Below are 24,949 nucleotides of genomic sequence, written 5' to 3'. Positions count from 1 at the left end.
TCCACCAAGTAGAGAGGAAAGACAAAAATGCTATAAATCAAACCAAAACAAGCAAACAGAAAACTTTACAGGGATACAATTGGGTGAAAAACCAAATGATAGCAGTAGAAACATTAGCAAAATTGAAGTTGTAGTTATTAAAAAAGGCAGCAATGGGAAATTATAATTAAACTGGAAAAGTTGAGAAAGAAAAAGGGATCTGTATGGAAAAGATTGAAATTAAAAAACAAAAGAACATCAACAACGTCAAAATAAACAAACAAACAAACAAAAAAAACAACCAAACAAAAAAAAATAAAAAAATACACAACCGAAAACAAAGCAGTTTGTATATGTCATTGAATATTGTCTGGGCAACACGTGGTCTTCTGGGGTATGAGATGTTAGTCACAGTTCTGATACAACTGGAGGCTGCTGATTTCTCAAACCCCAGCAGGTAGACACCCTAAATCTCTCTTCAGCCCACTTAAAAGGCACTTTGAACTTGTAAACTTGCTGAGCAGAAGCTTTCCCAGCTTTCTCGCTGGAATCACTGCTGAAGTGGCTATCCGCTTACCCAGTGTGCCAATACCGGTCTCACTCTGCCCCTGAGGGTTAGGGCTGCAAGGCGGCTCAGACCCCACCCTTAGGCTACTTGGTTGCTGGGTTACCAGCTCCCACCCGTTTCTAGCTCTGCGACCCTGAGGGCAGAGCTTGCCGGGGCAGATCACTGACAATGGTTCCGTGTGACCCACCGCCAAACACGATTAGCTCCGTCTGGCTCATCGGCTCAGACTGGGGCCCTAGACAACGGCCAAAGTTCTCCGCACTCCCGCTCAGGCCTTCCCCAGGGCAGTTCAACTCAGTGCCAAGCCCAAGGACATCATAACAGTTCACAGGTAAGGCCTTTCTGGTTTGCAGTCTCGCTGCTACTGAACTTACAGTTGTGGGCGGGTTTAGACGGATTGAACACACGCGACCACTTGCCAGTTTTCCACTGTTTTAGTCCTCCTCTTGGGGTCCAGAAGTCTCTCGCTGACTCCCTGTATCCTCATAGGAGTGATGATAGGCAGTTCCCACCAGCCAGAGATGCCTGGAATCCTATCTCCCCAGACTCACGGTGCCCAGATGCAAAGAAGCTGTTACTCGGCTGCCATCTTGCTCCGCCCGGTGAGAAGTTTCTTTTCAAGTCCCTTACCCAGCCTGCGATAGGATCACTTGTTCTTTTCTTGCTTATACATTTGAGTTCTCTGTGGATTCTGGTTATTAAGCCTTTGTTGGAGACATAACCTGCAAATATCTTCTCCCATTCTGAGGGCTGTCTGCTTCCTTTACTTCCTGTGTTCTTGGCTGTGCATAAGCTTTTTAGTTTGATCAGGTCCCAGCAGTGTATTTTTGAAGCTGCTTCCATTGCCTGGGAGGTCCTCCTCATAAAATATTTGCCCAGACCGATTACTTCAAGGGTTTTCTCTGCACTCTCTTCTAGTATTTTTTTATTCTATTTTTATGATCATTATTCTTTTTTCTTTTCTTCTTTTTTTTATTAAATCATAACAGTATACATTGATATGATCATGGGGCATCATACACTCACTTCATAGACCATTTGACACATTTTTATCACAGTGGTTAACATAGCCTTTCCGGCATTATCTCAGTTACTGTGCCAAAACTTTACATTCTACATTTACCAAGTTTCGCAAATACCCCTGTAAGATGCACCACAGGTGTGATCCCACCGATCCCCCTCCCTCTACCCACCCCTCCTTTCCCACTTCCCCCTACTGTTAAGTTGTAACTGGGTTATAGATTTCATGTGAGAGCCCCAAATTAGTTTCATAGTAGGGCTGAGTACATTGGGTACTTTTTCTTCCATTCTTGAGGTACTTTACTAAGAAGAATATGTTCCAGCTCCATCCATTTAAACATGAAAGAGGTAAAGTCTCCATCTTTCTTTAAGTCTGCATAGTATTCCATGGTATACATATACCACAATTTATTAATCCATTCGTGGATTGATGGGCACTTGGGCTTTTTCCATGACTTAGCTATTATGAATTGGGCTGCAATAAACATTCTGGTACAAATATCTTTGTTATGTTGTGATTTTTGGTCTTCTGGGCATATGCCCAGCAGAGGAATTACAGGATTGAATGGCAGATCTATTTTTAGATCTCTAAGTGTTCTCCATATATCTTTCCAAAAGGAATGTATTAATTTGCATTCCTACTAGCAGTGCAGAAGTGTTCCCTTTTCTCCGCATCCACGCCAACATCTCTGGTCTTGAGATTTTGTGATACAGGCTAGTCTTATTGGAGTTAGATGGTATCTCAAAGTAGTTTTGATTTGCATTTCTCTGATGATTAAAGATGATGAGCATTTTTTCATATGTCTGAAGGCCGTGCGCCTGTCTTCTTCAGAGAAGTTTCTCTTCAAATCCCTTGCCCAGCCTGCAATGGGATCCCTTGTTTTTTTCTTGCTGATGCGTTTGAGTTCTCTGTGGATTCTGGTTATTAAACCTTTGTCAGAGATATGCCCTGCAAATATCTTCTCCCATTCTGAGGGCTCTCTGCTTGCTTTGCTTACAGTGTTCTTAGCTGTGCAGAAGCTTTTTAGTTTGATCAAGTCCAGTAGTGTATTTTTGAAGCTGCTTCAATTGCCCGGGGGGTTCTCCTCATGAAATACTCACCCAGACCAATTTCTTCAAGGGTTTTCCCTGCATTCTCCTCTAGTATTTTTATAGTTTCATGTCTTAAGTTTAAATCTTTAATCCAATGAGAGTCTATCTTAGTTAATGGTGAAAGGTGTGGGTCCAATTTCAGTCTTCTGCAGGTTGCCAGCCAGTTCAGCCAGCACCATTTGTTAAATAGGGAATCTTTTCCCCACTGAATGTTTTTAATTGGCTTGTCAAAAATCAAATAGCGGTAAGTAGCTGGATTCATCTCTTGGTTCTCTATTCTGTTCCAGATATCTACTTCTCTGTTTTTGTGCCAATACCATGCTGTTTTGATCACTATCGATTTGTAGTAAAGTCTGAGGTCTGGTAGTGTGATTCCTCCTGTTTTGTTTTAATTTCTGAGTAATGTCTTGGCTATTCGAGGTTTTTTCTGATTCCATATAAAATGAAGTTATGTTTTTTCAAGATCTTTAAAATATGACAGTGGAGCTTTAATAGGGAGTGCGTTGAAATTACATATTGCTTTGGATAGTATGGACATTTTGATAATGTTGATTCTTCCTAGCCATGAGCATGGTATGTTTTTCCATTTGTTAACATTTTCAGCTATTTCTTTTCTTAGAGTTTCATAGTTCTCTTTATAGAGATCTTTCACGTCTTTTGGTAGGTAAATTCCCAAATATTTCATCTTCTTTGGCACTACTTTGAATGGGATAGAGTCCTTAACTGCTTTTTCAACTTGACTGTTGGTGTATACAAAGGCTACCGATTTATGGATGTTGATTTTGTAACCCGAGACGCTGCTGTATTCCTTGATCACTTCTAGGAGTTTTGTAGTAGAGTCCCTAGTGTTTTCCAGATACACAATCATATCATCTGCGAAGAGCGAAAGTTTGATCTCTTCTGACCCTATATGGATACCCTTGATCGCCTTTTCTTCCCTAATTGTGGTGGCTAAAACTTCCATTACAATGTTCAAAAGCAATGGAGACAATGGGCAGCCTTGTCTGGTTCCTGATCTGAGTGGAAATGATTTCACTTTAACACCATTCAGTACGATATTGGCTGTGGGTTTGCTGTAGATGGCCTCTATCAGTTTAAGAAAAGTCCCGTCTAGACCAATTTTCTTGAGTGTTCTGATCATGAAGGGATGCTGGATATTATCAAAAGCTTTTTCTGTATCAATTGAGAGAATCATATGGTCTTTGGTTTTTAATTTGTTTATGTGCTGAATTACATTTATAGATTTACTTATATTGAACCAGCCTTGAGACCCTGGGATAAAACCAACTTGGTCATGATGTATAATTTGTTTGATGTGTTGCTGGATTCTGTTTGTTAGGATCTTGTTGAATATTTTTGCATCTATATTCATTAGTGATATTGGTCTCTAATTTTCTTTTCTTGTTGGGTCTTTTCCTGGTTTGGGGATCAGGGTGATGTTTGCTTCATAGAACGTGCTGGGTAGTCTTCCTTCTTTTTCTACATTTTGGAACAGGTTGAGTAATATAGGTACTAATTCCTCTTTAAAGGTTTGGTAGAATTCTGACGTGAAACCATCTGGTCCTGGGCTTTTCTTTTTAGGGAGGTTTTGTATAGTTGATGCTATTTCTGAACTTGATATGGGTCTGTTCAACATTTCCACTTGATTCTGGTTAAGTCTTGGAAGGTGGCGTGCTTCCAAGTATCGGTCAATTTCCTTCAGATTTTCATATTTCTGAGAATAAAGTTTCTTGTAATATTCATTAAGGATTTTTTGGATTTCTGTTGAGTCTGTTGTTATTTTGTCTTTGTTGTTTCTGATTGATGAGATTAGAGATTTTACTCTTTTTTTCCTGATTAGGTTGGCCAGAGGTTTATCTATTTTATTGACCTTTTCAAAAACCAACTTTTTGATTTATTGATCTGCTGTATTTTTCCTTTGTTTTCCATTTAATTTAATTCTGCTCTAATTTTGGTTATTTCTTTTCTTCTACTGGGTTTGGGGTTGGAATGTTCTTCCTTTTCCAGTTGCTTGAGATGTCCCATGAAGTTGTTAACTTCCTCTCTTTCCGTTCTCTTGAGGAAGGTTTGCAGTGCTATAAATTTCCCTCTTAGAACTGCCTTTGCGGTGTCTCAGAGGTTCTGATAGTTTGTGTCTTCATTGTCGTTTTGTTCCAAAAAATTGGCGATTTCTTTCTTAATCTCATCTCTGACCCAGCTATCATTCAGCATAAGGTTATTTAACTTCCATGTTTTTGTATGAGTATGCAGATTCCTGTTGTTACTCAATTCAAGTTTTATTCCATGATGGTCCGAGAAGATGCATGGAATAATTTCTATTCCTTTAAATTTACTGAGGTTAGACTTGTGACCTAAAATGTGGTCAATTTTGGAGTAAGTTCCGTGGGCTGGTGAGAAGTATGTGTATTCAGTTTTGTAGGGATGAAATGTTCTGTAGATGTCTGCTAAATCTAAATATTGGATGGTTAGGTTTAAATCTAAGATTTCTTTGCTCAGCTTCTTGCTGGAGGATCGATCCAACACTGCCAAAGGAGTGTTGAAATCTCCGATGATTTTGGAGCTGGAAAATATCAAGTTACTCATGTCTGTTAGAGTTTCTCTTATAAATTGAGGTGCATTCTGGTTGGGTGCATAGATATTAATAATTGAGATCTCATCATATTGAGTATTACCCTTAACAAATATGAAGTGACCATTCTTGTCCTTCCTTACTTTTTTTTTTTGCTATTATAATTAGTCATTTATTTTTAACTTTCATGTGTTTTGCATAATAAACTTTATAATAATAAAGGACTTTCAAAAAATGACTCATACTCCCATAAACAAACATTTTTTCACCTTCTGTTTCCATGCCTACATAATTTTACAATGTTCTAACATTTTTTTTTCTTTTTTTTTTTTTTTATTGTTGGGGATTCATTGAGGGTACAATAAGCCTGTTACACTGATTGCAATTGTTAGGTAAAGTCCCTCTTGCAATCATATCTTGCCCCCATAAAATGTGACACACACTAAGGCCCCACCCCCCTCCCTCCATCCCTCTTTCTGATTCCCCCCCATAACCTTAATTGTCATTCATTGTCCTCATATCAAGATTGAGTACATAGGGTTTATGCTTCTCCATTCTTGTGATGCTTTACTAAGAATAATGACTTCCACTTCCATCCAGGTTAATACGAAGGATGTAAAGTCTCCATTTTTTTAAATGGCTGAATAGTATTCCATGGTATACATATACCATAGCTTGTTAATCCATTCCTGGGTTGGTGGGCATTTAGGCTGTTTCCACATTTTGGTGATTGTAAATTGAGCTACAATAAGCAGTCTAGTACAAGTGTCCTTATGATAAAAGGATTTATTTCCTTCTGGGTAGATGCCCAGTAATGGGATTGCAGGATCGAATGGGAGGTCTAGCTTGAGTGCTTTGAGGTTTCTCCATACTTACTTCCAGAAAGGTTGTACTAGTTTGCAGTCCCACCAGCAGTGTAAAAGTGTTCCCTTCTCTCCACATCCACGCCAGCATCTGCAGTTTTGAGATTTTGTGATGTGGGCCATTCTCACTGGGGTTAGATGATATCTCAGGGATGTTTTGATTTGCATTTCTCTAATATATAGTGATGATGAACATTTTTTCATGTGTTTGTTAGCCATTCGTCTGTCGTCTTTAGAGAAAGTTCTATTCATGTCTCTTGCCCATTGATATACAGGATTGTTGGCTTTTTTCATGTGGATTAATTTGAGTTCTCTATAGATCCTGGTTATCAAGCTTTTGTCTGATTGAAAATATGCAAATATCCTTTCCCATTGTGTGGGTTGTCTCTTTGCTTTAGTTATTGTCTCCTTAGCTGTACAGAAGCTTTTCAGTTTAATGAGGTCCCATTTGTTTACTTTTGTTGTTGTTGCAATTGCCATGGCAGTCTTCTTCATGAAGTCTTCCCCCAGGCCAATATCTTCCAGTGTTTTTCCTATGCTTTCTTTGAGGATTTTTATTGTTTCGTGCCTTAAATTTAAGTCCTTTATCCATCTTGAATCAATTTTTGTGAGTGGGGAAAGGTGTGAGTCCAGTTTCAGTCTTTTACATGTAGACATCCAATTCTCCCAACACCATTTATTGAATAGGGAGTCTTTCCCCCAAGGTAAGTTCTTGTTTGGTTTATCGAAGATTAGGTGGTTGTAAGATGTTAGTTTCATTTCTTGGTGTTCAATTCGATTCCAAGTGTCTATGTCTCTGTTTTTGTGCCAGTACCATGCTGTCTTGAGCACTATGGCTTTGTAGTACAGACTAAAATCTTGTATGCTGATGCCCCCAGCTTTATTATTGTTACTAAGAACTGCCTTAGCTATACGGGTTTTTTTCCGGTTCCATACAGAATGCAGAATCATTTTTTCCAAATCTTGAAAGTACGATGTAGGTACTTTGATAGGAATGGCATTGAATAGGTAGATTGCTTTGGGAAGTATAGACATTTTAACAATGTTGATTCTTCCCATCCATGAGCATGGTATGTTCTTCCATTTGTTAATATCCTCTGCTATTTCCTTTCTTAGGAGTTCATAGTTTTCTTTCTAAAGGTCCTTCACCTCCTTCGTTAGGTATATTCCTAGGTATTTCATTTTCTGTGAAACTATGGTGAACGGAGTTGTGTCCTTAATTAGCTTCTCATCTTGACTGTTATTGGTGTATACAAAGGCTACTGACTTGTGGACATTGATTTTATATCCTAAAACATTACTGTATTTTTTGATGACTTCTAGGATTCTTGTGGTTGAGTCTTTGGGGTTCTCTAAGTATAAGATCATGTCGTCAGCAAAGAGGGAGAGTTTGACCTCCTCTGCTCCCATTTGGATTCCCTTTATTTCCTTGTCTTGCCTAATTGTATTGGCTAGAACTTCCACACTATGTTGAATAGTAAAGGTGACAGAGGACAACCTTGTCTGGTTCCAGTTCTAAGAGGAAAAGCTTTCAGTTTTATTCCATTCAGTAAAACATTGCCTGTGGGTTTGTCATAGATAGCTTCAATCAGTTTTAGAAATGTGCGACTTATGCCTATACTCTTCAGTGTTCTAATTAGAAAAGGATGCTGGATTGTATCAAATGCTTTTTCTGCATCTATTGAGAGGATCATATGATCTTTATTTTTGCCTCTGTTAATATGGTGGATAACGTTTATGGACTTGCATATGTTAAACCAGCCTTGCATCCCTGGGATGAAGCCTACTTGATCATGATGAATGACTTTTTTGATGATAAGCTGTAATCTATTGGCTAGGATTTTGTTGAGAATTTTTCCATCTATATTCATGAGTGAGACTGTTCTTAAATTCTTCTTTTTGTTTGGGTCCTTTCCTGTTTTTGGTATCAGGGTGATGTTTGCCTCATAGAATGTGTTGGGGAAGATTCCTTCTTCCTCAGTTTTTTGGAATAATTTCTGCAGTACAGGAATAAGCTCTCCCTTGAAGGTTTGATAGAATTCTGGAGTGAAGCCATCTGGACCAGGGCATTTTTTAGTTGGAAGCTTTTTTATTGTTTCTTTGATCTCAGTGCTTGAAATTGGTCTGTTCAGGAGGTGTATTTCTTCTTGGCTAAGTCTAGGGAGAGGGTGTGATTCCAAATATTGATCCATTTCCTTCACATTGTCAAATTTCTGGGCATAGAGTTTCTGGTATTATTCAGACATGATCTCTTGTATCTCTGTGGGATCAGTTGTTATTTCCCCTTTATCGTTTCTGATTGAGGTTACTAGAGATTTTACTTTTTTATTTCTAGTTTGGCCAATGGTTTATCTATTTTATTCATTTTTTCAAAAAACGAACTCCTTGTTTCATTAATTTTCTGAATGATTCTTGTGTTTTCAATTTCATTGATCTCTGATTTGATTTTGGATATTTCTTTTCTTCTACTGAGTTTAGGCTTAGATTGTTCTTCTTTTTCCAATTCCATAAGATCTCTTGTGAGATTGTTGATGTGCTCTCTTTCTGTTTTTCGAATGTAGGCATCTAAAGCGATGAATTTTCCTCTCAAAACTGCTTTTGCAGTATCCCACAGGTTTTGGTAGCTTGTGTCTTCATTGTTGTTATGCTCAAGGAAGTTAATGATTTCCTGTTTTATTTCTTCCTGCACCCATCTGTTATTCAACAGAAGATTGTTTAATTTCCATGCCTTTGGTTGGGGTCGAGCATTTTTGTTAGAGTTGAGTTCCACCTTTAGTGCCTTATGGTCTGAGAAGATACAAGGTAAAATTTCAATTCTTTTGATTCTGTTGCTATTTGTTTTGTGTCCCAGGATATGATCAATTTTGGAGAATGTTCCATGGGGTGATGAGAAGAATGTATATTCTTTGTCTTTGGGGTGGAGTGTTCTATATGCGTCTATCAAGCATAGTTGGTCTAAGGTCTCATTTAAATCTCTTATATCTTTGTTTAATTTCTGTTTAGCGGGTCTGTCCTGCTCTGTAAGAGGTGTGTTAAAGTCCCCTGTTATGATGGTATTATCAGATATCATATTGCTCAGACTGAGTAAGGTCTGCTTCAAGAATCTGGGAGCATTTAAATTGGGTGCATAAATATTTCGAATTGAAATGTCTTCTTGTTGCAGTTTTCCCTTGACCAATATAAAGTGACCATCTTTGTCTTTTTTGACTTTAGTTGCTTTAAATCCACATGTATCTGAAAATAAGATTGCAACTCCTCTTTTCTTCTGAATGCCATTTGCCTGAAAAATTGTCTTCCAACCCTTGACTCGGAGCTTTAATTTGTCTTTTGAAGCCAGGTGTGTTTCTTGCAGACAGCAAATGGATGGCTTGTGTTTTTTAATCCAGTCAGCCAATCTATGTCTCTTCAGTGGGGAATTCAAGCCATTAACATTTATGGAGATAATTGATAAGTGTGGTAGTATTCTATTCATCTTATTTGGTGAGAGTCCATTGCTTAGTTTTATCTTTTGCATCAGTGTGGAGGTTAGGTTCTGTCCTTTGATTTCTGAGTTCTTACTTTGCTGCTGATCCATTGTGGTGGTCAGTGTGCAGAACAGGTTGAAGTATTTCCTGTAGAGCTGGTCTTGTTGTGGCGAATTTCCTCAATGTTTGTATATCCGTAAATGATTTGATTCCTCCGTCAATTTTGAAGCTTAGCTTAGCAGGGTAGAGAATTCTGGGCTGAAAATTGTTCTGTTTAAGTAGATTAAAGGTAGATGACCATTGTCTTCTTGCTTGGAAAGTTCCATTAGAGACGTCTGCGGTCAATCTGATGGATTTGCCCCTGTAGGTCAACTGACGCTTACTCCTGGCAGCTTGCAGAATCTTTTCTTTTGTCTTGACTTTGGACAGGTTCATCACAATGTGTCTTGGAGAAGCTCGGTTCGAGTTGAGGTGACCTGGGGTCCAATAGCCCTCTGAAAGCAGTGTGTCAGAATCTTTGGTGATGTTTGGGAAATTTTCTTTTATAATATTCTCTAGTATGGCTTCCATTCCTCTGGGGCTTTCTTCTTCCCCTTCTGGAATTCCTATAACTCGTATGTTGGAACGCTTCATAAAGTCCTATAATTCTGACAGTGAACGTTCTGCTTTCTCTCTCTTCTTTTCTGCCTCGTTTACTATCTGAGTTATCTCAAAAACTTTGTCTTCTACCTCTGAAATTCTTTCTTCTGCATGGTCTAACCTGTTGCTGATACTTTCCATTGCATCTTTAAGTTCCCTGATTGACTGTTTCATTTCCTTCACCTCTGCTATATCCTTTTTATATTCTTCATATCGCTCATCTCTGATTTGATTCTGTTTTTGGATTTCCTTTTGTTTATTTTCCACTTTGTTAGCAGTTTCCTTCATTGTTTCTATCATTTCTTTCATTGTTTTCAACATGTGTATTCTAAATTCCCTTTCTGTCATTCCTAACATTTCTGTATAGGTGGAATTCTCTGCAGTAGCTACCTCATGGTCCCTTGGCGGGGTTGTTCTGGACTGGTTCTTCATGTTGCCTGGAGTTTTCTGCTGATTCTTCCTCATGAGTGGTTTCTTTTATCTGTTTCCTTGCCCTAATTTTCCTTTCACTTCCTCTTGCTCTTTAAGTTCTTGTGCCTGTGGACTAAGGGTTACAGGAGCAGAATGGTGAGACTGTTGAGGAACAAAAAAGGGATGAAAGAAAGGGGGACCGAGTGATAAGAAAAAAAAGAAAGATGGAGAAAGGAGGGGGGGTGGGGATAAGGAATATTGACAAAAAGAAGAGAGCACAGAAAGAGGGAGACAGGGCAATATAGGTGTACAGTAGGGTACTTTGACACAACTTTAAAAATCCCCCCCTTCTGGGGGTGCCCAGCTGGGTGGTTCCCTTGAGGTCAGCAGCTCTTTGCTAACCTGATCAGACACAGTACCCCACCTCCACCAAGTAGAGAGGAAAGACAAAAATGCTATAAATCAAACCAAAACAAGCAAACAGAAAACTTTACGGGTTTAAAATTGGGTGAAAAACCAAATGATAGGGGTAGAAACACTAGCAAAAATGAAGTTCTAGTTATTAAAATAGGCAGCAATGGGAAATTATAATTAAACTAGAAAAATTGAGAAAGAAAAAGGGATCTGTGTGGAAAAGATTGAAATTAAAAAACAAAAGAACATGAACAACGTCAAAATAAACAAACAAACAAAAAAACAACCAAACAAAAAAAGAAAGAAAAAAATACACAACCAAAAACAAAGCAGTTTGTATATGTTATTGAATATTGTCTGGGCAACACGTGGTCTTCTGGGGTATGAGATGTTAGTCATAGTTCTGATACGACTGGAGGCTGCTTATTTCTCAAGCCCCAGCAGGTAGACACCCTAAATCTCTCTTCAGCCCACTTAAAAGGCACTTTGAACTTGTAAACTTGCTGAGCAGAAGCTTTCCCATCTTTCTTGCTGGAATCACTGCTGAAGTGGCTATCCACTTACCCGGTGTGCCAAAACCGGTCTCACTCTGCCCCTGAGGGTTAGGGCTGCAAGGCAGCTCAGACCCCATCCTTAGGCTACTTGGTTGCTGGGTTACCAGCTCCCACCCGTTTCTAGCTCTGCGACCCTGAGGGCGGAGCTTGCCGGGGCAGATCACTCACAATGGCTCCCTGTGGCCCACAGCTAAACACTATTAGCTCCATCTGGCTCAGCGGCTCAGACTGGGGCCCTAGACAACGGCCAAAGTTCTCTGCACTCCTGCTCAGGCTCTCCCCAAGGCAGTTCAACTGAGTGCCAAGTCCAAAGACACCAAAACAGTTCACAGGTAAAGCCTTTCCTGTTTGCAGTCTCGCTGCTACTGTACTTACTTACAGTTGCTGGCGGGTTTAGACGGATTGAACACATGCAACCACTTGCCGGTTTTCCACTGTTTTAGTCCTCCTCTTGGGGTCCAGAAGTCTCTCACTGACTCCCTGTATCCTCACAAGGATGATTATAGGCAGATCCCACCAGCCAGAGATGCCTGGAGTCCTATCTCCCCAGACTCACGGTGCCCAGATGCAAGGAAGCTGTTACTCGGCCACCATCTTGCCTGTGGTCCCGACTTGTGTGATTTCTAATGGGGAAAGAGCCTCATTCAAAGGCCTGTCTTCCTGGTGTGTCTCCTTTCCTGCCTCAGAGTCTGAACCTTGATGCTTCAGCCCCCAATTTTTACCTGACTTCCTTTTACAGCTATGTAATCAGATTGAGCTCAAATCCTGGTTCTGTTTCTTTCTGGCTCTTAGAAGCTACCCAAGTTACTTAATTTCTCAGTGCTCTGGTTTTCTCATAAGAGAAAATGGGATGTGCTAGGTCAAAGGACAGTTTTGAAAACCAAGTAAGACCTTTCCTGCAAACCTTTAGATTGACGAGTAGCATATAGCAAGTACTCAAACTTTAATTTTTATCATCACCATCTTCAACTTTTAAAAGTTGCTACCTTCAGAAAATGTAAGGTAGTAGCTTATCTACTTCCCATTCTCCCAGATATGCCTCTGAGGTATGCATCAGATAAAAAGGAAGAAACTTACTTTTCCTAGGAGGAGTCAGGAAGGGCTGCCTATAAGAGGCTGAATCATGCCCTTCCTCTCAGGAATCTTGGTGGTGAACTTCTGGATGCAAGAGAGTCATATGCTCCACAGAGAATCAGATTTTCATGTGTACACATTTTGAAAATCATTTCAGTGGGATCACACAATACCTAAAATCAAGCCTGGGTATTTTGGGGGCCACAGACCCCACCCAGGTTCAGAACCCTTGACTTGAGATCTCTTGCAAGTTGAATATTCTCTGTCAACACACCATAAAGCAATTTAAGAAAGTGTAGTAGGTGCTGTTAGTGATCCCTGTTTCTTCACTGGGGCTCTCCCCTTTCAGCTGCTGTGGGTGTTGGCTGCTAATCACTCACACCTGCCCTGCTTCCTCATGGGGGCTCTTGGCTTATAGGATGCCACATAGGGGTAGCCCTCAGCAATGGCTGATACAAAGTAGAGTAGCCAGGTGGCTGGCCTCAATCTGTGATACAAATCATGCTTCTGAGCCCTCATGACATAAGTCCAAGAGGTTTTCTGAAAGCTCATTTTTGTCTCACTGCTCCCCTGCGTTATCCTACCTCCTTCACATCCCTGAATGTTTTTCCTGAGGTAATTTCTTCAATAAAACCACTTGCATAAGAGTCTCCATCCAAGTTCTGCTTGAGGGGACCCAACCTAAGACACAGATGAACTTGAGCTTTTCATACTTAGGAGCTAAAAATTGAGGCTGGAGAGTATCTATGCAAGGGATTAGGGAAGAGGGGCAGGAGCTCCACTGTCACCTATTACCTTGTGACTCTCAGGTTGGTTCTAGATATTTAGTATAGATTTTGGTGGAGCTCACCAACAGCAAATGATATGGGCAGTTATCTTGGAGCCCTCTGATTTCAGGCCAGAGTTTTTCTCAGAAGCTCTAGGAAGCCTCCTGGGCAGAGATGATCCCTTAGTAAGGTTGCTCAAGAGTGATGATTAATGTGTGGCGCCCTCACCCTAGTAAGCAGTTTCTTTTGACAGACAGAAAATGGAGGCAGATAAGAGGGAAAGTGCAGAATCATGTTTTGGTGTTTAGTTCAGCAGCCCCGTAGCTCATTTTAATTACTCTGAAATAATTACCTTGAGTACACAGCTTGGTTTGTCTTCATGCAACTGATGAGTCATTCTTCCACATTTGAATAAATCAAGCTGGTTAAAAGATATGGCTGTAGCCAAGTGACATGTAAATACGTTCTTTGGAAAAGATTCAGAAAATGGCAAACTTTGGACCTGAAAGAGATTGATTTAGGACAGCATATCTTTGTGTCTGAGGCAAACAGCATTAGCTAGTGAAGTCAGTAGCAGATGAATCTCCAAGCTATCTTAGAAGAACTATCAGACATGAGCAAGGTGGCATGCCTTAGGGACTAATGGACAAGGGACAGTCACCAAGGAGGACTCTATAGCATAGTAGGCAAAAGGATAGGTTTTGGGGGCAGGAAGACTTGAATTGGAATCCCTATTCTATCACTTACCATTTTAATTACTTTGAACATATCATTTCATTTTTTCAAAGTATCAGTTTCCTTATATTACAAGGTGAGAAAACTTGCCTTTGGTGCTATATTATCTTCCTTCCTTATGTGGCTTCTACTATGCATGCTGGATTATCCTGCTGTTACTAAGGGCTTAAGAGGAGGATGACTCATGGGGTACCTTTTCCCAATTCATTGCCCGTGGAAGAAAAAACTAATCAACCTCAACTTTCTCTGAGTTTGGCCAGATTGTCAGATTGTGGTGTCAGAGTCCTACTCAAATAGTACTTCTAGGAGCTATCCCCAAATCTAAGCAAGTTGGCATGTTAATTGAAAGCAAATAATAAAATATTTCTCATCTTTGATATGCCCATTCATAAAGTGAGATGTTTGAAGAAGATGATTTCTGAAGGCCTTTCTAACTTGATATTTCAATATTTTAAGAGAAAGAGAAATAAATCATCAGGTTTGAATTATTTTGACTCCCACCCATTATTCATTTGATGTTCTGAAGACAATCAAATGCTCAGTTTGTAAAGGCAAAGCTCCTTATGGGAGACATGAAAACAAGGCCAGGAAACTCAGAGTCAGGAGATAGAGAGGACCCATCTCCCAGAGCCCCTCCACTGGCTCTCTTACCATGTCCCTAGCCTAACAGACTAGCCCCCATGTATAACCAGATGGCCCTGAGAAGGGACATCAAAAAGGGGCGTTCAAGGGGGAATAGATGGAAAGCCTGGCCTGAGGAACAAGGAAGTTTGGAGGGCCCAACTCTAATTGAGTTTCTCCAAGACACATTGTGATGAACCTGTCCAAAGTCAAGACAAACGAAAAGATTCTTCAAGTTGCCAAGAGTAAGTGCCGTTGACCTACAGGGGCAAATCCATCAGGGTGACTACAGACTTCTCTAATAAAACTTTCCAAGCAAGAAAACAATGGTTAACTACCTTTAATCTACTTCAACAGAACAATTTCAAGCCCAGAATTCTATATCCTGCTAAGCTAAGCTTTAAAATTTATGGAGAAATCAAATCATTTACTGATATACAAACATGAAGGAAATTTGCCAAAACAAGACCAGCTATTCATCCTGTTCTACACACTGATGATCACAATGGATCAACAGCAAAGTAAGAACTCAGAAATTAAAGGACAGAAATTAACTTGCACCCTGATGCAAAAGATAAAACTAAGCAATGGATTCTCACAAAATAATATGATTAGAACACTACCACATATATCAATTATCTCAATAAATGTTAATGGCTTGAATTCCCCCACTGAAGAGGCACAGATTGGGTAACTGGATTAAAAAACACAAGCCATCCATTTGCTGTCTGCAGGAAACACACCTAACTTCAAAAGACACATTAAAACTCCGAGTTAAGTGTTGGAAGACAATTTTTCAGGCAAACGGAATTCAGAAGAAAAGAGGAGTCCAATCTTATTTTCAGATAAATGTGGATTTAAAGCAAATAAAGTCAAAAAAGACAAAGATGGTCACTTTATATTGGTCAAGGGAAAAATACAACAAGAAGACGTTCCAATTCTAAATAATTATGCACCCAATTTAAATGCTCCTAGATTCTTGAAACAGACCTTACTCAGTCTGAGCAATATAATATCTTATAATACCATAATAACAGGGGACTTTAACAATCCTCTAACAGAGCTGAAAATATCCTTTAAACAGAAATTAAACAAAGATATAAGGGACTTAAAGGAGAACACTCCACCCCACAGATTAAGAATATACATTCTTTTACATTCTTCTCATCGCCCCATGGAACATTCTCCAAAACTGATCATATCCTAGGACACAAAACAAACCTCAACAGAATGAAAAGAATTGAAATTTTACCGTGATCTTCTCAGACCACAGGGCACTAAAGGTGGAACTCAACTCTAACAAAAACGTTCAACCCCACACAAAGGCACGAAAATTAAACAACCTTCTGTTGAATGACAGTTGGGTGCAGGAAGAAATAAAAGAGGAAATCATTAACTTCCTTGAGCATAACACAATGAAGACACAGCTACCAAAACCTGTGGGATACTGCAAAAGCAGGTCTGAGAGGAAAGTTAATCACTTTAGATTCCTACATTCAAAAAACAGAAAGAGAGCACACCAACAAACTCCAAGACATCTTATGGAAGTGGAAAAAGAAGAACAATCTAAGCCTATACCAGGCAGAAGAAAAGAAACATTCAAAATTAAATCATAGATCAATGAAATTGTAAACAAAAGAATCATTCAGAAAAATAATGAAACAAGGAGTTGGTTTTTTGAAAAAATAAATAAAATAGATAAACCTTTGGCCAGACTAACTAGAAATAGAAAAGTAAAATCTCTAGTAACCTCAATCAGAAATGATAAAGGGGGAATAACAACTAATCCCACAGAGATACAGAGATTATCTCTGAATACTACTACCAGAAACACTATGCACAGAAATTTGACAATGTGAAGGAAATGGATCAATATTTGGAATCACATCCTCTCACTAGACTTAGCCAGGAAGAAATAGAGCTCCTGAACAAACCAATTTCAAGGACTGAGATTAAAGAAACAATAAAAAAGTTTACAACAAAAAAATGCCCTGGTCCGATGGCTTCACAACAGAATTCTGTCAAGCCTTCAAGGAAGAGCTTATTCCTGAACTGCAGAAATTATTCCAAAAAATTGAGGAGGAAGGACTCTTCCCCCAACACATTCTATGAAGCAAACATAACCCTGATACCAAAACCAGGAAAAGACCCAACTAAAAAGGAGAATTTCAGACCAATTTCACTCATGAATATAGATGCAAAAATTCTCAACAAAATCCTAGCCAATAGATTACAGCTTATCATCAAAAAAGTCATACATCATGACAAGTAGGTTTCATCCCAGGGATACGAGGCTGGCTTAACATACACAAGTCCATAAACATTATCTACCATATTAACAGAAGCAAAAACAAAGACCACATGATCCTCTCAATAGATGCAGAAAAAAAATTGATAAAATCCAGCATCCTTGTCTAATTATATAATACTGAAGAGTGTAGGCATAGGTGGCACATTTCTGAAACTGATCGAAGCTATCTATGACAAACCCACAGCCAATATTTTACTGAATGGAGTAAAACTGAAAGCTATTCCTCTTAGAATTGGAACCAGACAAGGTTGTCCTCTGTCACCTTTACTATTCAACATAGTGCTGGAAGTTCTAGCCAATACAATTAGGCAAGACAAGGAAATAAACTACATCTAAATGGGAGCAGAGGAGGTCAAACTCTCCTTCTTTGCTGACGATATGATCTTATACTTAGAGAACCCCAAAGACTCAATCATATGACTCTTGGAAGTCATAAAAAATACAGTAATGTCTCAGGATATCAAATCAATGTCTACAATTCAGTTACATTTGTACACGCTAATAACAGCCAAGATGAGAGGCAAATTAAAGACACAACTCCCTTTACCATAGCTTCAAAGAAAATGAAATACCTAGGAATATACCTAACAAAGGAGGTAAAGGACCTCTATAAAGAAAATTATGAAATCCTCAGAAAGGAAATAGCAGAGAATATTAACAAATGGAAGAACCATGCTCATGGATGAGAAGAATCAACGTTGTTAAAATGTCTATACTTCCCAAAGCAATCCACCTATTCAATGCCATCCCTATTAAGATACCAACAATGTACTTTCAAGATTTGGAAAAACTGATTGTGCATTTTGTATGGAACCAGAAAAAAACCTGTATAACTAAGGCAGTTTTAGCAATAAAAATAAAGCTGGGGGCATCACCATACCAGATTTTAGGCTGTGGTTAAGACAGCATGGTACTGGCACAAAAAATAGAGACATAGACATTTGGAATTAAATAGAAAACCGAGAAATGAAAGTAACATCTTACAACCACCTGATCTTCGATAAACCAAACAACATACCTTGGGGGAAAGATTCCCTATTCAATAAATGGTGCTGGGAGAACTGGATATCCACATGTAAAAAACTGAAACTGGACCCACACCTTTCTCCACTCACAAAAAATTGATTCAAGATGAATAAAGGACTTAAATTTAAGGCATGAAACAATAAACATCCTCAAAGAAAGCATAGGAAAAACACTGTAAGTTATTGGCCTGGGGAAAGACTTCAGGAAGAAGACTGCTACAGCAATTGTAACAACAACAAAAATAAACAAATGAGACTTAATTAAACTGAAAAGCTTCTGTACAGCCAAGGAGACAACAATAAAAGCAAACAGACAACCTACACAATGGGAAAAGATACTTACATATTTTGATCCTGATAATTAGGATCTATAGCAGGGGTCCTCAAACTATGACCCACAGGCCACATGAGGTGGTGTGATTGTATTTGTTCCCGTTTTGTTTTTTTACTTCAAAATCAGATATGTGCAGTGTGCATAGTAATTTGTTCATAGTTTTTTTTTAAACTGTAGTCTGGCCCTCTAATGGTCTGAGGGACAGTGAACCAACCCCCTGTTTAAAAAGTTTGAGGACCCCCGATCTATGGAGAACTCCAATTAATCCACATGAAAAAAGCCAGCAATCCCATATATCAATGGGGAATAGAGATGAATAGAACCTTCTGTAAAGAAGACAAACGAATGGCTAACAAACATATGAAAAAATGCTCATCCCTAATTATTAGAGAAATGCAAATAAAAACCACCCTGCGATGTCATCTAACCCCAGTGAGAATGGCCCACATCACAAAACCTCAAAACTGCAGATGCTGGCGTGGATGTGGAGAGAAGGGAACACTTTTACACTGCTGGTGGGACTGCAAACTAGTACAACCTTTCTGGAAGGAAGTATGGAGAACCCTCAAGGAACTCAAGCTAGGCCTCCCATATGATCCTGCAATCCCATTACTGGGCATCTACCCAGAAGAAAAAAAATTCTTTTACCTTAAGGACACTTGCACTAGACTGTTTATTGAAACTCAATTTATAATCGCCAAAATGTGGAAACAGCCTAAATGTCCACCAACTGAGGAATGGATTAACAAGCTGTGGTATATGTTACAGGAATACTATTCAGCCATTAAAAAAATGGAGAATTTACAGTCTTTGTATTAACCTGAACGGAAGTGATTATTCTTAGTAAAGCATCACAAGACTGGAGAAGCGAGAGATTAAAGATGGCGGCTGAGTAACAGCTTCCCTGCAACTGGGAACAGCGAGTCTGGGGAGACAGGACTCCAGGCATCTCTGGCCGGTGGGATCTACCTACAATCATCCCTTTGAGGATACAGGGAGCCAGCAAGGGACTTCTGGACCCCAAGAGGAGGACAAAAACAGTGGATAACTGGCAAGTGGTTGCGTGTGTTCGATCGACCAAATCACACCAGCAACCGTAAGTACAAGCAGCAGTGAGACTGCAAACCAGAAAGGCCTTACCTGTGAACTGTTTCAGTGTTCTTGGACTTGGCACTTAGTTGAACTGCCTTGGGGAGAGCTTGAGCAGGAGTGCGGAGAACTTTGGGCATTGTCTGAGGCCCCAGACTGAGCCACTGAGCTGGGCACAGGAAGCCATTGTGAAAGAACTGCCCCGGCAAGCTCCACCCTCAGGGTCTCAGAGCAAGGATTGGGCAAGTCAAAGTAACTACTGACTGAGCAACCTAAAGGCGGGGACTGAGCTGCCTTACAGCCTTAATCCTTAGGGGCACAGCGAGATGGTTTTGGCACACTGGAGCCTTGGGCTGTTGCCCTGCTAGAGTGCCATGACATCATAGCTCATAGCAACCTCAAACTCTTGGGCTTGGCACCACCCAGACCTCCATAAGAGCTGTGCAGCAACCCCTGACTGGTGACCGGCACCCACCGGGCCTCCACATTCCCTGACCAGGAATTGCGGGAGCCACACAACCCTGCATCCTCCCTCCTGTGTCCTCCCAGCTTCCACACAAGCCCATTCATCTGGACAGGGACTCTGGCAGCTGCGTGCCCTTTGGAGCCCTCCCTGCCTCTGTGCAGAGCTCTTCTCCTGGCCAGAGACTGCTGGAGCCCTGGGCTCTCTGTGCCAAAGTCACTGGGCGCCTGCCACTCCCAGAACCGTGCACACCACCCCCAGCCCTATTGCTGGATCTGGTGTGTCACAAACCGGAGCTGCTTCCACAACCAGAACTCCCTAGCTAGAGCAGCCCCAGAGGAACTACACAGGGTCACTCCCTACAAAGATCCAGCAAGAATAGAGTGATCCCGCTGGGGTCTAATCTTGGACAGACACCTCCCCAACTCTGAGGACAGCCAGAGGCAATGGTGAAAAACAATCATGAGGCGAAATCAACAGAAAAACTCTGGCAATATGAATAATCAGAGTAAATCAACTCCCCCAAGGATCTATGGGGCAGAAACAGCACAAGACCACATGCACAAACAAATAGCTGAGATGTCAGAAATTGAATTCAGGATCTGGATAGCAAATAAGATCGAATTAGAATTCCAAGAGTTATCACAAGAATTCAATGGATTTAAAGACTAAATGACCAAAGATTTTGACACATTGAGACAAGAAGTTGCATCCCTCAAAGATCTGAGAAACACAGTAGAATCCCTCAGTAACAGAATGGAGCAAGCAGAAGAAAGGATTTCTGACATCGAAGACAAAGCTTTTGAATGCTCCCAAATCCTCAAAGAAGAGAAATGGAGAGCAAAAACAGACCACTCTCTCAGAGAGCTCTCGGATAATTTGAAGAAAACCAACATTCGTCTTATAGGGATCCCCGAAAGTGATGAAGTGGCTTCACAAGCCACAGACTCTCTTCTCCATGAGATTATGAAGGAGAACTTGCCAAGAGATTCTGAAATTCAGATAGCAGACAGTTTCAGAACTCCAGCACGACTCAACCCAAATAAGACAGCCCCAAGACACATCATAATCAATTTCACTAAAGTTAATATGAAGGAGAAAATTCTGAAAGCTGCCAGACAAAAGAAAACTATTACCTACAAGGGGAAGAATATCAGAATAACTGCAGATCTCTCTGCTGAAACCTTTCAAGCTAGAAGAGGATGGTCATCGACTTTTAATCTCCTAAAACAAAATAACTTTCAACCCAGGATCCTGTACCCAGCTAAACTGAGCTTCATTTATGATGGAGAAATTAAATACTTCAATGTCATTCACATGTTGAAGAAATTTGCCACAACTAAACCAGCTTTCTAGGACATTCGTAGACCTATCCTCCATATAGACCAGCGTAATTCTCCACCACAAAAGTAAACCCACCCAGAAAATTTTTGATCAAATTCCAACTTCCACAGTCGCAAAAGGATTAAAAATGTCCACCGGTCTCTTGAAAGGCTTATCAACACTCTCAATTAATGTGAATGGTTTAAATTGTCCTCTAAAGAGGCATAGGTTGGCGGACTGGATACAAAAACTCAAGCCAGATATCTGCTGCATCCAAGAATCACATCTTACATTAAAAGACAGATATAGACTCAAAGTGAAGGGATGGTCATCTATATTCCAGGCAAATGGAAAGCAGAAAAAAGCAGGCGTTGCAATACTGTCTGCAGACGCAATAGGCTTTAAACCAACCAAAATAATTAAGGATAAGGATGGACACTTCATATTTGTTAAAGGTAATACTCAATATGATGAAATCTCAATTATTAATATTTATGCACCCAACCACAACGCACCTCAATTTATAAGAGAAACTCTAACAGACATGAGCAACTCGATTTCCTCCACTTCCATAGTAGTTGCAGATTTTGACACCCCTTTAGCAGTCCTGGATAGATCCTCCAAAAAGAAACTAAGCAAAGAAATTTTAGATTTAAACTCAACCATTCCACATCTGGACTTAACAGACATCTACAGAACATTTCATCTCAAAAAAACTGAATACACATTCTTCTCATCAGCACACAGAACATACTCTAAAATCGACCACATCCTAGGCCACATATCTAACCTCAGCAAATTTTAAAAAATAGAAATTATTCCTTGCATCTTCTCAGACCATCATGGAATAAAAGTTGAACTAAATAACAACAGGAACCTGCATACCCATACAAAAACATGGAAGCTAAACAACCTTATGCTGAAGGATAGATGGTTTATAGATGAGATTAAGAAGGAAATCACCAAATTTTTGGAACAAAACAATAATCAAGACATGAATTACCAGAACCTCTGGGATACTGCAAAGGCAGTCCTAAGAGGGAAATTTATAGCACTGCAAGCCTTCCTCAAGAAAACGGGAAGAGAGGAAGTCAATAACTTAATGGAACATCTCAAGCAACTGGAGAAAGAAGAACACTTCAACCCCAAACACAGCAGAAGAAAAGAAATAACCAAAATTAGAGCAGAATTAAATGAAATCGAAAAGAATTATGCAACAGATCAATAAATCCAAAAGCTGTGTTTTTTAAAAGATCAATAAAATAGATAAACCTTTGGCCAACCTAACCAGGAAAAAAAGAGTAAAATCTCTAATTTCATCAATCAGAAATGGTAATGATGAAATCACAACAGACCCCTCAGAAATTCAAAAAATCCTTAACAAATACTACAAGAAAATCTAATCTCACAAATATGAAAATCTGCAAGAAATCAACCAATACCTGGAAGCACAACACCTACCAAGACTTAGCCAGAACGAAGTGGAAATGTTGAACAGGCCTATATCAAGTTCTGAAATAGCATCAACTACACAAAATCTCCCTAAAAAGAAAAGCCCAGGACCAGATGGCTTTACGTCAGAATTTTATTAAACATTTAAAGAAGAACTAGTACCTATATTACTAAACCTCTTCCAAAATATAGAAAAAGAAGGAATATTACCCAGCACATTCTACGAAGCAAACATCACCTTGATCCCCAAACCAGGGAAAGACCCAACAAGGAAAGAAAATTATAGACCAATATCACTAATGAATATAGATGCTAAAATACTCAACAAGATCCTAACAAACAGAATCCAACAACACATCAAAAAAATTATACACCATCACCAAGTCGGATTTATCCCAGGGTCTCAAGGCTGGTTCAATATATGTAAATCTATAAATGTAATTCAACACATAAACAAACTTAAAAATAAAGACCATATGATTCTTTAATTGATGCAAAAAAAGCTTTTGATAATATCCAGCATCCCTTCATGATCAGAGCACTTAAGAAAATTGGTATAGAAGGGACATTTCTTAAACTAATAGAGGCCATCTACAGCAAACCCACAGCCAATATCGTATTGAATGGTGTTAAAGTGAAATCATTTCCACTCAGATCAGGAACCAGGCAAGGTTGCCCATTGTCTCTATTGCTCTTTAACATTGTCATGGAAGTTTTAGCCATTGCAATTAGGGAAGAAAAGGCGATCAATGGTATCCACATAGGGTCAGAAGAGATCAAACTTTCACTCTTCGCATATGACATGATCGTATATCTGGAAAACACTAGGGATTCTACTACAAAACTTTTAGAAGTGATCAAGAAATATAGCAATGTCTCAGGCTACAAAATCAACACCCAAAAATCTGTAGCCTTTATATATACCAACAATAACCAAGCCGAACAAACAGTCAAGGACTCTATTCCTTTCACAGTAGTGCCAAAGAGGATGAAATATTTGGGAGTATACCTAACAAAGGATGTGAAAGATCTCTACAAAGAGAACTATGAAACTCTAAGAAAAGAAATAGCTGAAGATGTTAACCGATGGAAAAACATACCATGCTCATGGCTGGGAAGAATCAACATTGTTAAAATGTCCATACTGCCCAAAGCAATGTATAATTTTAATGCAATTCCTATCAAAGCTCCATTGTCATACTTTAAAGATCTTGAAAAAATAATACTTCGTTTTATATGGAATCAGTAAAAACCTCAAATAGCCAAAACATTACTGAGCAATAAAAACAAAGCAGGAGGAATCACGCTACCAGATCTGAGACTGTACTATAAATCCATAGTGATCAAAACAGCATGGTACTGGCACAAAAGCAGAGAAGTAGATGTCTGGAACAGAATAGAGAACCAAGAGATGGATCCAGCTACTTACCATTATTTCATCTTTGACAAGCCAATTAAAAACATTCAGTGGGGAAAAGATTCCCTATTTAACAAATGGTGCTGGGTAAACTGGCTGGCAACCTGTAGAAGATTGAAACTGGACCCACACCTTTCACCATTAACTAAGATAGACTCTCACTGGATAAAAGATTTAAACTTAAGACATGAAACTATAAAAATACTTGAAGAAAGTGCAGGGAAAACTCTTGAAGGAATCGGCCTGGGTGAATATTTTATGAGGAGGACTCCCCAGGCAATTGAAGCAGTATCAAAAATACACTACTGGGACCTAAAATACACTAATGTACAAACTAAAAAGCTTCTGCACAGCCAAGAACATAGTGAGTAAAGCAAGCAGACAGCCCTCAGAATGGGAGAAAATATTTGCAGGTTATACCTCCAATAAAGGTCTAATAACCAGAATCCACAGAGAACTCAAATGTATTAACAAGAAAAGAACACGTGACCCCATCTCAGGGTGGGCAAGGGACTTGAAGAGAAACTTCTCTAAAGAAGACTGATGCACAATCTACAAACACATGAAAAAAAGCTCATCATCCTTAATCATCAGACAAATGCAAATCAAAACTACTCTGAGATATCACCTAACCCCAGTAAGAGTAGCCCTCATAACAAAATCCCAAAACCAGAAATGTTGGCGTGGATGTGGAGAAAAGTGCACACTTCTACACTGCTGGTGGGAATGCACACTGATACGTTCCTTCTGGAAGGATGTTTGAAG

Source organism: Nycticebus coucang, chromosome 8 (genome assembly GCF_027406575.1).
Source record: "Nycticebus coucang isolate mNycCou1 chromosome 8, mNycCou1.pri, whole genome shotgun sequence".
NCBI lineage: Eukaryota > Metazoa > Chordata > Mammalia > Primates > Lorisidae > Nycticebus > Nycticebus coucang.
This window is presented reverse-complemented; position numbering follows the sequence as displayed.